Source organism: Pseudophryne corroboree, chromosome 9 (genome assembly GCF_028390025.1).
Source record: "Pseudophryne corroboree isolate aPseCor3 chromosome 9, aPseCor3.hap2, whole genome shotgun sequence".
Lineage (NCBI taxonomy): Eukaryota > Metazoa > Chordata > Amphibia > Anura > Myobatrachidae > Pseudophryne > Pseudophryne corroboree.
Window position 1 is genome coordinate 209,025,191 of NC_086452.1, and position 13,027 is coordinate 209,038,217.

General features: G+C 43.6%; 1 protein-coding gene across 1 annotated transcript in view; it reads left to right on the forward strand.

Moving 5' to 3' along the window:
- Nucleotides 1–13,027, forward strand: part of LOC134956898 (pancreatic alpha-amylase-like) — a 126,945-nt gene that overhangs the window by 2,054 nt on the left and 111,864 nt on the right. The gene's annotated exons all lie outside the window — the stretch shown is intronic.

A 13,027-nucleotide genomic window follows, 5' to 3' on the forward strand; every position in this document is an offset into this window, starting at 1 on the left:
TAAATTTTGTGATACACACATTTTAGTTTTTGATACAAACGTGTGTTTGAAAATTAAAAGAGAGGAATAAGAGCCTAATTCAGATCTGATTGCAGCAGCAAATTTGTTAGCAAATGGGTAAAACCATGTGCACTGCAGGGGGGGGGGGCAGATATAACATGTGTAAACTTTAAAGAGCGTTAGATTTGGGTGGGTTATATGGTTTCTGTGCAGGGTAAATACTGTCTGCTTTATTTTTCCGTGCAATTAAGATTTCAGTTTCGACCCACCCAACCCAAATCCAACTCTCTTTGCACATGTTATATCTGCACCCCTTCCCCCTTGTAGTGCACATGGTTTTGCCCATTTGCTAACAAATTTGCTGATGCGATTAGATCTAAATTAGGCCCTCAGTCAACCCACTATTGTGAACTTTATACAATTTTCTTTTATATCTATTAAATATAAATTATTTAATTCTGCTATGCACACTGTTTCCAAGTGGATACATACTTTTGTAACAGAGTACGTTCAGATAATAGAGATGAGCGGGAACCGAACCCTACTGGACTTCACCACCTGAGCTCAGATCCGAATCCAGCTCAGGTTTTTCCGCCTGACTCGGAAACCAGAACGAGGCAAAACGTCATCATCCCGCTGACGGATTCTCGTGGGTTTTGGATTCCATATAAGGAGCCGCGCATCACCGCCATTTTCACTCCGGCATTGGAGAGTATAGCGAGAGGACGTGTCAATGTCCTCAGTGTCTGTGCGGGAGGGAAAGTGGGGTGGTGATTCTAGTGCTGTCTTGTGCTGCTCAGTCAAGTGTAGTGTCTTATGCTGCATCAGTCCAGTCACAGTGGTGGTGTCCTCTGCTGCCATATGTCCAATGTAGCTGTATAAATTCAGTGCAGTGGTGCTGTGTTGTCCTGCATCATTACAGTGGTAGTGTCTTGTGCTACATCAGTCCATTCACAGTGGTGGTGTTCTCTACTGCCATATATCCAGTGCTGCTGTATAAGTCCAGTGGTGGTGTCCCTGTACTGATCTATAAGTCCAGTGATACTGCCGTATAAGTCCAGTGATACTGCCGTATAAGTCCAGTGATACTGGCGTATAAATCCAATCCACTGATACTGCCATATTAGTCCAGTGATACTGCTGTATATGTCCAGTGGTATTTCCATATAAATCTAGTCCAGTGATACTGCCTTATATGTCCAGTGGTACTGTCGTATAAGTCCAGTGATACTGCTCTATAAGTCCAGTGACACTGCCGTATAAGTCCAGTGATACTGCCTTATAAATCCAGTGATACTGCTGTATATGTCCAGTGGTATAAATCCAGTGATACTGCAGTAAATCCAGTCCAGTGATACTGCCTTATATGTCCAGTGGTACTGTCGTATATGTCCATTGATACTGCCATATATGTCCAGTAGTCCTGCCATATAATTCCAGTGATACTGCCGTATATGTCCAATGGTACTGCCATATAAATCCAGTGATACTGCCGTATAAATCCAATCCAGTGATACTGCCATATAAATCCAGTGATACTGCCATATAAATCCAGTAATACTGCCGTATATGTCTAGTGTTACTGCCATATATGTTCAGTGGTACTGCCGTATAAATCCAGTCAAGTGATACTGCCTTATATGTCCAGTGGTACTGCCATATAATTCCAGTGATACTGCCGTATAAATCCAGTGGTACTGACGTATAAATCCAGTCCAGTGATACTGCCATATAAGTCCAGTGATACTGCTGTATAAGTCCAGTGGTACTGCTTTATATGTCCAGTGGTACTGCCATATAAATCCAGTCCAGTGATACTGCCGTATATGTCCAGTGGTACTGCCATATAATTCCAGTGATATTGGTGTATATGTCCAGTGGTACTGCTGTATAAATCCAGTCCAGTGGTACTGCCGTATAAGTCCAGTCCAGTGGTGCTGCCATATAAGTTCAGTGGTGCTGTCCTGTTCTGTATATTATTTACTTCAAATAAAGGGGTTATTAATATTTAATCCAAATCATTTTTACAGGGTTTGCCCTGTGTGGTGTAGAGGTACACTCTCCTTTGCTGCATATTGTTACATAACTCCATAAAAATAATGGAGAACAAAAATTTGGAGGATAAAATAGGAAAAGATCAAGAACCACTTCCTCCTACTGCTGCTGCTGCTGCTGCTATTGTTGCTGCTGGTAGTCGATCGTCATCCCAGAGGGGAAGTCAGAACACCACTTGTACTACTTCAACTAAGCAATTGACTGTCCAACAGTCTTTTGCGAGGAAGATGAAATATGACAGCAGTCATCCTGTTGCAAAGCAGATAACTGAGGCCTTGACAGCTATGTTGGTGTTAGACGTGCATCCGGTATCTGCCATTAGTGCAGTGGGACTGCAGTGCCAACCCTAAATGGGCCAAGTGTTTGCCGCACACTTGTGTTGCTTAGCGTAGTCTTACAGCTACCTCATTGCAACTCTTTTACTTCTTTGCATGATGTGCTGATTGGGGACTATTTTTTTAAAATGCCATCCTGTCTGCCACTGCAGTGCCACTCCTAGATGGGCCAGGTGTTTGTGCCGCCCACTTGTGTCGCTTAGCTTAGTCATACAGCTACCTCATTGCACCTCTTTTACTTCTTTGCATAATGTGCTGTTTGGGGCCTAGTTTTCTTTAAGTGCCAACCTGTCTGCCACTGCAGTGCCACTCCTAGATGGGCCAGGTGTTTGTGCCGCCCACTTGGGTCATTTAGCTTAGTCATCCAGTGACCTCGGTGCAACCTTTTGGCCTAAAAACAATATTGTGAGGTGTGAGGTGTTCAGAATAGACTGGAAATGAGTGGAAATTAATGTTATTGAGGTTAATAATACCGTAGGATCAAAATTACCCCCAAATTCTGTGTGCTCGGGGGACATTGCCGGAGGGGGGAGCATTCGCTCCCCTGCTTCACCAGACAAGATGTTAATACATCTTGTCGATGTCCCTTCCTGCTTCGCCTCAGTAATGGGCAAAGAAGGAAGTGTTATAGTGGCATGATGAGTGCTGCTATAATACATTTACCATAAAGTGCCAACCAATCAGCTCCTAACCGCTATGTTACAGACTTTGTTTGAAAAATGACAGAAGCTGGTTGGCTGGTACTTTATCTCCATTCACTTTATCTCTCTCCAAGGCCTAGTACATAGACCCTATGTCCACAGAATGCAAAGAACAGCTCTGTTACTACTAAACAATGCTATGCATAAATAGCGGGATGTATCACATTCAAAATGCAATGCTTGATACATCCTGCACTGGGGGGAGAAAAATGCAGCCATTATTGATGGCATCAGCACCTGGCAGATGATTATCAGAGATCAGACATTATCAAAGATCAGACATTAATGATGGCATCAGCACATACAGTATGTGCGCTGCAAGAGCTGCACCCCTGTATAAATACAGTGGCCACGTGCTGCTTATTTGAGAATAGGCAGTGTTCTGCCCTTACTTTGGGATGCGGTCATGAGACCGCCACTCAGGATCATGGCGGTCACCATGCCGATGCCGGGATACCGAGCGATCAAATGCGGCATGCAGACTAATGGACTATTCCCACTTGTGAGTGTCCACGACACCCATGGAGTGGGAATAGAACCTGCAAGGGGCTCTGTTGCACTTGCCTCCCCACCGCCGACATTCTGCGGTCGGGATTCTGGAGTTGGTATGCTGACCTCCGGGATCCCGACTGCCGGTCTCACAGTCCAAACCCCTTACTGTAATCTCCTATGATTACATACCTCACAACTTTCTGGTAGTAGGAAGCGGGACTCCGGCGTGGCACAGCAGCACCCAGAAAAAGAAGGCGTGGTCTCCATAAAGGGGGCATTGCTTTGTGGTAATGCCACTATTGTGAGCCATGCCACCGTTTTCCGTCACTATGGGGTCATGGCCAGCGATCTGTGAACTGCTGCCATGCTTCCAGTACCTCTTGTTTCCATGAATAGACACTGAGCGCACAGCGTCCATTCACCACTACTCTGCTAAGCAGAGCAGCAAGTGACAGGAGCTTCCCAACTGCCACCCACCACCATCGCAGGACACTGAGGCCCGCGGATGGGACATCGGGACAATCCCCCCCCCCCAAAAAAAAGTGACTGTCCCGCGAAAATCGTTATGTGATTAAAATTAGACATCATAACCACTCTAACTTGTAAATGTTGAGTTAATTACAGGACTAAAAGCAATGGAGTATATATCAAGATAGATATAGACAGGCGCACGTATGAGCAGTTTCTCCTAGCAGCTGTAATGGGAGATAGTCAGTCTCCCCAGAAAATAGATACCAGCAAAAAGAAATACAGCGCTGAACGTATTAGAGTAAAAACAATTTAATCTACACTTATAAAAACATACATGTATTAGGAAGCGTAAGTGCTGTACAGCATACTCAGGTAATAAATAAAATTCAGGGCTAATCCACCAATAGATGCACTTTTAGAAAGCAATGTCCAGATATTACTCACACATGGCCATGTTTTTACCAGCAATGGAAAAAGCTATAGTGGTTAGAATTTGCAAACTGTGTTCCAATTGAGGAAGTCCAATATTAAGCTCGTTCTGCGACGGCAGTTGCAATGATGGATCCTGGTTCACAGATTTCTATAGACCAAGCTGGATGGAGCGATGGTTTGGCTGGATTATTTTCCTTAGTCAGATGTAAAGTGCTAGGTGGAGCAGTCCAATACCTGGTGCTGGTAAGCCTGACGCATTTGGCGAAACGCGTCAGGGTTACCAGCACCAGGTATTGGACTGCTCCACTTAGCACTTTACATCTGACTGAGGAAAATAATCCACCCAAACCATCGCTCCATCCAGCTTGGTCCATCTCATTGGAATTTCCTAGTCAAACAGGAACACCAGCTATAGAAATCTGTGAACCAGGATCCATCATTGCAACTGCCGTCGCAGAACGAGCTTAATATTGGACTTCCTCAATTGGAACACAGTTTGGAAATTCTAACCACTATAGCTTTTCCATTGCTGGTAAAAACATGGCCATGTGTGAGTAATATCTGGACATTGCTTTCTAAAAGTGCATCTATTGGTGGATTAGCCCTGAGTTTTATTTATTACCTGAGTATGCTGTACAGCAGTTACGCTTCCTAATACATGTATGTTTTTATAAGTGTAGATTAAATTGTTTTTACTCTAATACGTTCAGCGCTGTATTTCTTTTTGCAGGACTAAAAGCAACACTTTAAAAATACATTCAATACACTTTAAAAATGGAGCCGCTGCGGCCTCTGTAATCAATCCTTAGCCTACGTACTTTTTACACAGTTAGCGTACAAAGCCCCATACCGTGTACGCACTTTGCATACAAACGTCGCGATGGTCATACAAAGTACACGCGTTGCGTACACACACAAAGACACGCCGTGAGCACTTTGCAGCTACACGTGTGACTAGATTACACTTATATAACACTAGCAGGGAAAGAGAGACACAACACCAATTTGTATTTCAAAGACTATGTTGGGATCTGACCCACCAACGGCTCTTTACTAGCAGGGGGATACAATAATAACAATACAATAAGAAAATGGCTACAGTCAATGGTACATACATTTGGTTTTGCCTGCGCTTCCCGGTCCGGTCCTCAGTCATCAAGGTAGATGACCTTCAGAGATTGAGAGAGTGACCTGGACTGCAGCTGGCTTTTTATACATTTGTCCAAAACCTAACAGAATGGAGACTGTAATCTCTTTGTGCATTGGACACATGGATGGTCATTTACAGTACAGGAGAGGTCATAGGTCAGTTTGAATAGGTGGGCGATGTCTGTTCCAGGTGCACTTGCAGATGTTCTCCTCTGGGTTCCCGCCGCATATCAAGAGCACAGTACATACAGTTAATATTTGTATTCTGCTCCTGCACATAATTATTCGCAGGAGCGTGCGATCTTCTGTAAACCAACACCGGAATATTGCTCTTAAAATACCCTACAGCTGGATACCAAACACCACCTTATAACCTAGTTCTGTCCCCTCCTATCCTGTAAAGGTGAATCCCTTTGTTCTTATACCATTTATGGTATATGGGGTATATTTACTAAGCTCACGATTTTGACCGATTTGGTATTTTTTTGTCAAAGTGTCATCTCGGGAATTAACTAAACTCAAATCTCAGCAGTGATGAGGGCATTCGTATTTTTTTTGAAGTCAAAGAAAAAAAATACGAATGAATACACCATCGGTCAAATACGCCTGTTATTTGATAGAACTCGGTCATTTACTAAAATTTGTATTTCACAAACACTGCCGGCAATAGCCAAACACTGCCGTGAATAAATACAAATCATAAAAAAAAGCAGTTTTAAAATAGACCTGCTTTTTTTACCGTGTTCTGATAGGCATGCACGGATCCGTGAGATCCGTGCATGTTTATCAGCGGTAAGGGGTGGAAAAGTGTTATTTAAAAAAAAAATGCGTGTGGTCCCCCCTCCTAAGCAAAACCAGCCTCGGGCTCTTTGAGCCGGTCCTGGTTGCCAAATAAGGGGAAAAAAATGACAGGGGTTCCCCCATATTTCATCAACCAGCACCGGGCTCTGCGCCTGGTCCTGGTTCCAAAAATACAGTGGACAAAAAGTGTAGGGGTCCCCCATATTTTTAAAACCAGCACCAGGCTCCACTAGCCAGGTACATAATGCCACAGCCGGGGGAGACTTTTATTGTGGTCCCAAAGGCCCTGGCATTACATACCCAATTAGTCACCCCTGGCCGGGGTACCCTGGAGGAGTGGGAACCCCTTAAATCAAGGGGTCCCCCCTCCTGCAGCACAAGGGCAGAGGTGAAGCCCGAGGCTGTCCCCCCCATCCAAGTGCGGCGGATGGGGGGCTGATAGCCTTTTGAAACAAATGTGAATATTGTTTTTAGTAGCAGTACTACAAGTCCCAGCAAGCCTCCCCGCATGCTGGTACTTGGAGAACCACAAGTACCAGCATGCGGTGGAAAACCGGGCCCGCTGGTACCTGTAGTACTACTACTAAAAAAATACCCCCAAAAAAACAGGACACACACACCGTGACAGTATAAGTTTATTACATACATGCACACCTCCAAACATACATACTTACCTATGTTCACACAAGGCTCGGTCCTCTTCTCCATGTAGAATCCTCGGGGTACCTGTGAAAAAATTGTACTCACATAATCCAGTGTTGCTTGTGTTCTTTGAATAATCCACGTATTTGGCAAAACAAAAAAACGGAAACCCGACCACGCACTGAAAGGGGTCCCATGTTTACACATGGGACCCCTTTCCCCGACTGCCAGGACCCTGACTCCTGTCAAAGAGGGTCCCTTCAGCCAATCAGGGAGCGCCACGTCGTGGCACTCTCCTGATTGGCTGTGTGCTCCTGTAGTGTCTGTGAGGCTGCAGACGGCAGAGATACAATGTTGCGCCTATGCGCTCCATTGTATCCAATGGTGGGAACTTTGCGGTCAGCGGTGAGGTTACTTTCGGTCCGGTGCTGGTTGATGAAATATGGGGGAGCCCCTGTCATTTTTTCCCCCCATATTTTGTCAACCAGGACCGGCTCAAAGAGCCCGAGGCTGGTTTTGCTTAGGGGGGGGGACCCCACGCATTTTTTTTTTAGGCTTTTTCACATTTTTTTATTTTTTACGAAAGGTGCAAAATGAAGCCCTGCATGGATCTCACAGATCCGGCCGAGATTCATTGTGTTAATGTCGGCAGTGTTTTGCTATTCACTCCCATAAAACACTGCCAAAAATACGAATGATATCGACATCGGAAAACACGAAAATGCAGAATACGACAGCTTAGTAAATTAGTCGTAATAAATTCAAAAAGTTGCAAATTTACACATTCGATGTCATTCGTGTTTGAACTTTAACCTCATTCAGAAAAATACGAATTTTAGTAAATATACCCCAATGTGTACATTGTGCACTATTTGGATTAAATTTGTAATGTGTTTTTATGGCTTTACCATGCGATTACAAACACTACCGTAATTACTCATATCATGCAGTAATACCCAGGACCGTGGGAGCGACCATATGCAAATTGCGAATATGCGCACGCACGGTAGAACAAGTACTCGCACGGAGGCCATCTGTGTGTACTGCAATATTTTTCGACTTCGACAAACTTTTCAATAATACATCTAGATATGAAGATACTAAAGAATGTTGTGATTATTGAAGTAATATGAGAATATGGTAAAACTGAAACACAAACAATAAAATGCAATTACAATGTGACACTGACAAATGCAATGCAAATGTAACACAAGTGAACTGTTAGCAGATCTAATGATGCAGATCATTACCTTTGATGCTATGCTGAGAACATGCAGTATGCATCTGTTTGCACAGACATGTGGAAAATAAGGGGTCAATTTACTAAAGGTACATACACATGGTGAGATTCGGGCTAACCCCGATTCTCACTGTGCGATAGGGACTAGGTCGATATCGCAAGCATATAATGACTGTGCTTGCGATACTGGCTTTGTCCTATTTTGGCTAAGTGTCAATTTTGACTATCTTTTCTACGCAATAGTCAAAATTGACTTGCCTGCACAGTCTATCTAGGCTTGCGATACCGATGCGCGCATCGGCATCGCATCGGGATAGCAAGGTGACTTTCACCTTGCGATCTGCACTAACTTTCCTTACGATTTTGACTATTTAGTCAAACTTGTAAGAAAAAATCTCACTGTGTGTACACACCTTAGGAATCATGTTGGTCCAAGATTGCATTCTCGTGCGAGTTTAACCTTTTTTCCAAACCTTGAGATTTACTAAAGTCAAACATGGGAGTAAAATTAAGATTTGCACTGAAAAACACATCTGAATCTACAATTAAAAGTCAATACACCATCAAACCAATTTGCAAGTACTTTCAATAAAAAGAATACAATATAGAAACTTACTAGGAATTGTGTTTAGAAACACAGAGCAAACTTGGACCAAAATACGCTTTTCAAATAGACGTTTTCCTGAGAAGTAGCCTGCACAGATCAGCGTGATCTGTGCAGTATTTCTCTGTGTGACAGTGTAAAGATAGAGTAAAAAAAAAAAATGTGCGCCCCCCCCCCCACCCCCCTCCAAATGCACAATCAGCAATGGGCTCTTTCAGTCATCCCTGATCCTAAAAATACAGGGAAATCATTACGAAAGGGTCCTCCTGTGTTTAAAGAAGCAGCACTGGGCTCATCTAGTAGGTGAATAATGCCACAGCCAGGAGACGCACCTGGGTGCTGTATGTGTATTCAATGTCTACATCCTACGGGGTGTATGTACTGTGCTGGTTATTTTAGGATTTGATTTACTGGGGAACTGTAGGTACCAGAGGGCCCTTAATGCAGTGCATGCTTGTAGTTCTCCAAGTGCAGGCATGTGGGGGTGACTTGTTAGGACCTGTAGTCCCTCTGTAAAGGACAATATTACTTTAAATTAGAGATGCGCGCCAGACCATTTTTGCTGGATTTGCTCTGATTCATCATCTGGCTTTGGATTTGGATTTGCCAAACAGCTGTGATAGGTTTTGGATTTGGTTTTATTTTTTAATTGACATTGACAATTTAGGCTTGTTTTTGTTCCTAGACTATTATTAACCTCAATAACATTAATTTCCAGCAATTTCAAGTCAATTTTGACCACCTAACAGCTCATAATTTTGTTTTCACCATTATTGGACAAAGGCTGCAATGAGCTGGCTGGTTACTAAGTGATAGAGCAGCGGCACAAACAGACGGCACTTCTATGAAACTTTGCCAGCAGTGGCAGAAATGAAAGGTGGTGCAGGATGAAATTGTCCTTGGGCCTTCCTACCCACCCTTATGTTGGATATTAAAAAGGACAGCACAGTTTAACAAACCAAACACTTCAGCACCAGGGACTGCCACTTTTGTGGCTGTAATGCTTGGTTGCTTTGGGCCCCCACAAAACAATTTTTCAGTCAGCTTATGGCAACAGCTCTACAATGGCTAGATGTCATCGTCATTGCCATACTCACCCTCATCAGTATGTACATCATTCTCAGACAATATTCATTCATCCCAGCTGGAATACACCATTACAGAAGTCTCAAAATAGATGGAGCCCTCCTCATCTATCCCTTTAATAGCATAAACTGGGCCAGAGCAGTCGGACTTAATCCCTTGCTGTAATGACTTAATCCCCTGCTGTATTGTTCTCTCTATATTGTATTGCATCTGAGAACTATGGGTGAAAGGATTATGCTAATATGCCTTGGTGCACCTAGGCGCAGCAGAGAAGCCTAGATGAACGAGGATCCATCTGTACTTTGACGTAATTATCGAGAAAGGCCTACCTCATGGAATTTCCAGTTCATTTTGATGAACATCATCTTTTCCACATTTTGAGGAAGTAACCCCCTAAGCTGTTTGCTCACAAGGTTCCAGGCTGTGCTAAAAACTCTCCCCGAGTACACACTTGGTGGGCAGCTTAAGTAATGCAAAGCCAGTTTGTTTCCTTCCAGTACTTGAAGGGACTCTCTGACATAGCTATATGTATAGTGTCATGAAAATAATCCTCCACCATTCTTTTGATGGTGATTGTATCAGATGGAGTTACGGTAGAGGTGTCACCAATGTTGGGAAATTCTTTTAGACCCAAACAGATGTCAAAATGTTGGGTTGACTTATCTCCATCACAACTGGGTCTTTTGAGAGAGCTGAGTTTTTTCTGGCTGCTGCTGAAGAAACAATGAGGATATGTTGTAGTGCCATATGTCACTTGAGCTGCTAACTTGCTCACCAGGAGCTTTTTGCATCTCTTGTTGGTCCTATGCCCAGACATGACAATGGCTATCTTCTTATAATGGCCATGAGCTGCTTCAACTGATGCCTGACTTACACAAACAATATCCTCAACATCCTCATTAGCACCAGCGTCAGCTACACGAATATCCCCCTCATTCTCTTGCAATTCCACAGTGACATCCTCAATTTCTGTGTCATCAGCTATACTTCTGCTGTTTATCCCCACATTTTCAGAGAGAGAAGAAGAGGTTGAAGGTGGCTTCTCTGTGAGTATAGTATCAGAAAAATCAGGCTCATATATAGCACTCTTGGACACACTTAGACTCTCCTCAGGGATTTGTGACATTTCTGTTTCTGAACACACAGTTTTTTTCTACTGCCTTAGTGGTTTTCAGTTTTTGTACACCTCTTCTAGACATCATCATGAAAGACAGAAGAAGATGTCTCACTGACAGTTGCAGAACTACCACTCAGAAATAAAGGCCAAGGCCTGATACTTTCCTTGCCACTGCATTTGGTTAATGGAATGTGGCCAATTTTATGTTTTTCTGCACCAAACCTTCCCTCTATAAGAGGTGTCTTTTACTTTAACACTGTATATTTAGTTTTTTTATTTTAGATGTCCTGACCTGCTATGCCCTTGCTCATCGGCTTTAGTAAATGACGTTGCTGGACTAGCATCATCATCATGACTGGTGCCAGCAGCTGGTGCACTAGTGTTTTGGTTGACCTTCTCTAAACTGATACAGTAGTTATCCATTTGTCAAGTTGCAGATCACTGCATGGTTCACAGGGCTTATGGATGCATGTGAAGAAAGCACACTTGAGTAAAGCGTACCAACCAACCGGTAAAAAAACAGTAGATACATATTTTTTATTTTTAAACTTGCAGCTCAGTTCAAACTGTGTGAATCACAGAGTTTTACTATGCATGTGAACAAAGCCTACTTGAGTAAAGCACTGCCAATACAGCACAGTACAGTGCAACACACAGCAGCGTGCAGCATGTGCCTATATACACAGTCACTATACTGCACAGCCACAATTAATCTGAAGTCTCTGTATGGACTCAGCTAGTCAAAACAGCAGAGTATAGTGCAGCATGTCCCTGTACAGTCAATATACTGCACAGCAACAATTAGTCTGGAGTCTCTGGATGGACACAGCAGAGTATAGCACAGCATGCCCCTATATACAGTAACTATACTTCAGAGCCACAATTAGTCTGGAATCTCTGGATGGACACAGCAGAGTATAGTACAACGTGCCCCTATATACAGTCACTATACTGCACAGCCATAATTAGTCTGCAGTCTCTGGATGGACACAGCACAGCCCAAACAGCTGAGTACAGCACATTGTGCCCCTCCATACAGTCACTATACGGCACAGCCACAATTAGTCTGGAGTCTTTGGATGGACAAAGCACATCCAAAACAGCAGAGTACAGCACAGTGTCCCCCTATACAATCACTATACTGCACACACAGTGCACAGCTACAATTAGTCTGGAGTCTCTGGATGGACACACAGCACAGCCTAAACAGCAAAGTAGAGCGCAGCGTGCCCCTATATATACAGTCACTTTTTATTGCACAGCCCCAAGTAGGAGTCTCTGGATTGACACAGCATAACCTAAACAACATAGTATTGCACAGCATTAATCAGCATGCATTGAGTGAAATGGTGCTGAGTCCCAGCTGCGGCGCCTTATATGGAATACAAGTCCCACAAAAATCCGACGCCGGAAAGATGACATTCAGCCTCGATGTGGAATCCGAGTTTGGATCCTAATGTTTGGAGCAGCTTGGATTCTGTGGAATCCAAACTGATCATCTCTACTTTAAATCTCCCTTTCACTGCTATCAATTCTGCACAGGCCTGGGGCAGACTTGAGAGGGGGCCCCTGTATTGGGGGGTCTCTACTTCCTGAGGATTCCTCAGCCTGTGATGAATAGTTGGGTTGATAATGCTGTATTCCCCTAGCTGTGGCATAAACCCAGTGCCAGATTAAGGTCCACATTGGCCTGGAACTGAAATTTCTGAAGGGCCTATTGTTGCCACGCAGTGGGTGTGATTAGCGCCACAGATAATTTCTCCCTGTGTGAACATGGGGGTGTGGTGGCATACTACTTTACATCACTGCACTTCCTATCCACACTACTTCACTTCACTATATCACTACTACACTACATCTCCACACTACGGGGCATATTTATCACAATCCACATATGAGATG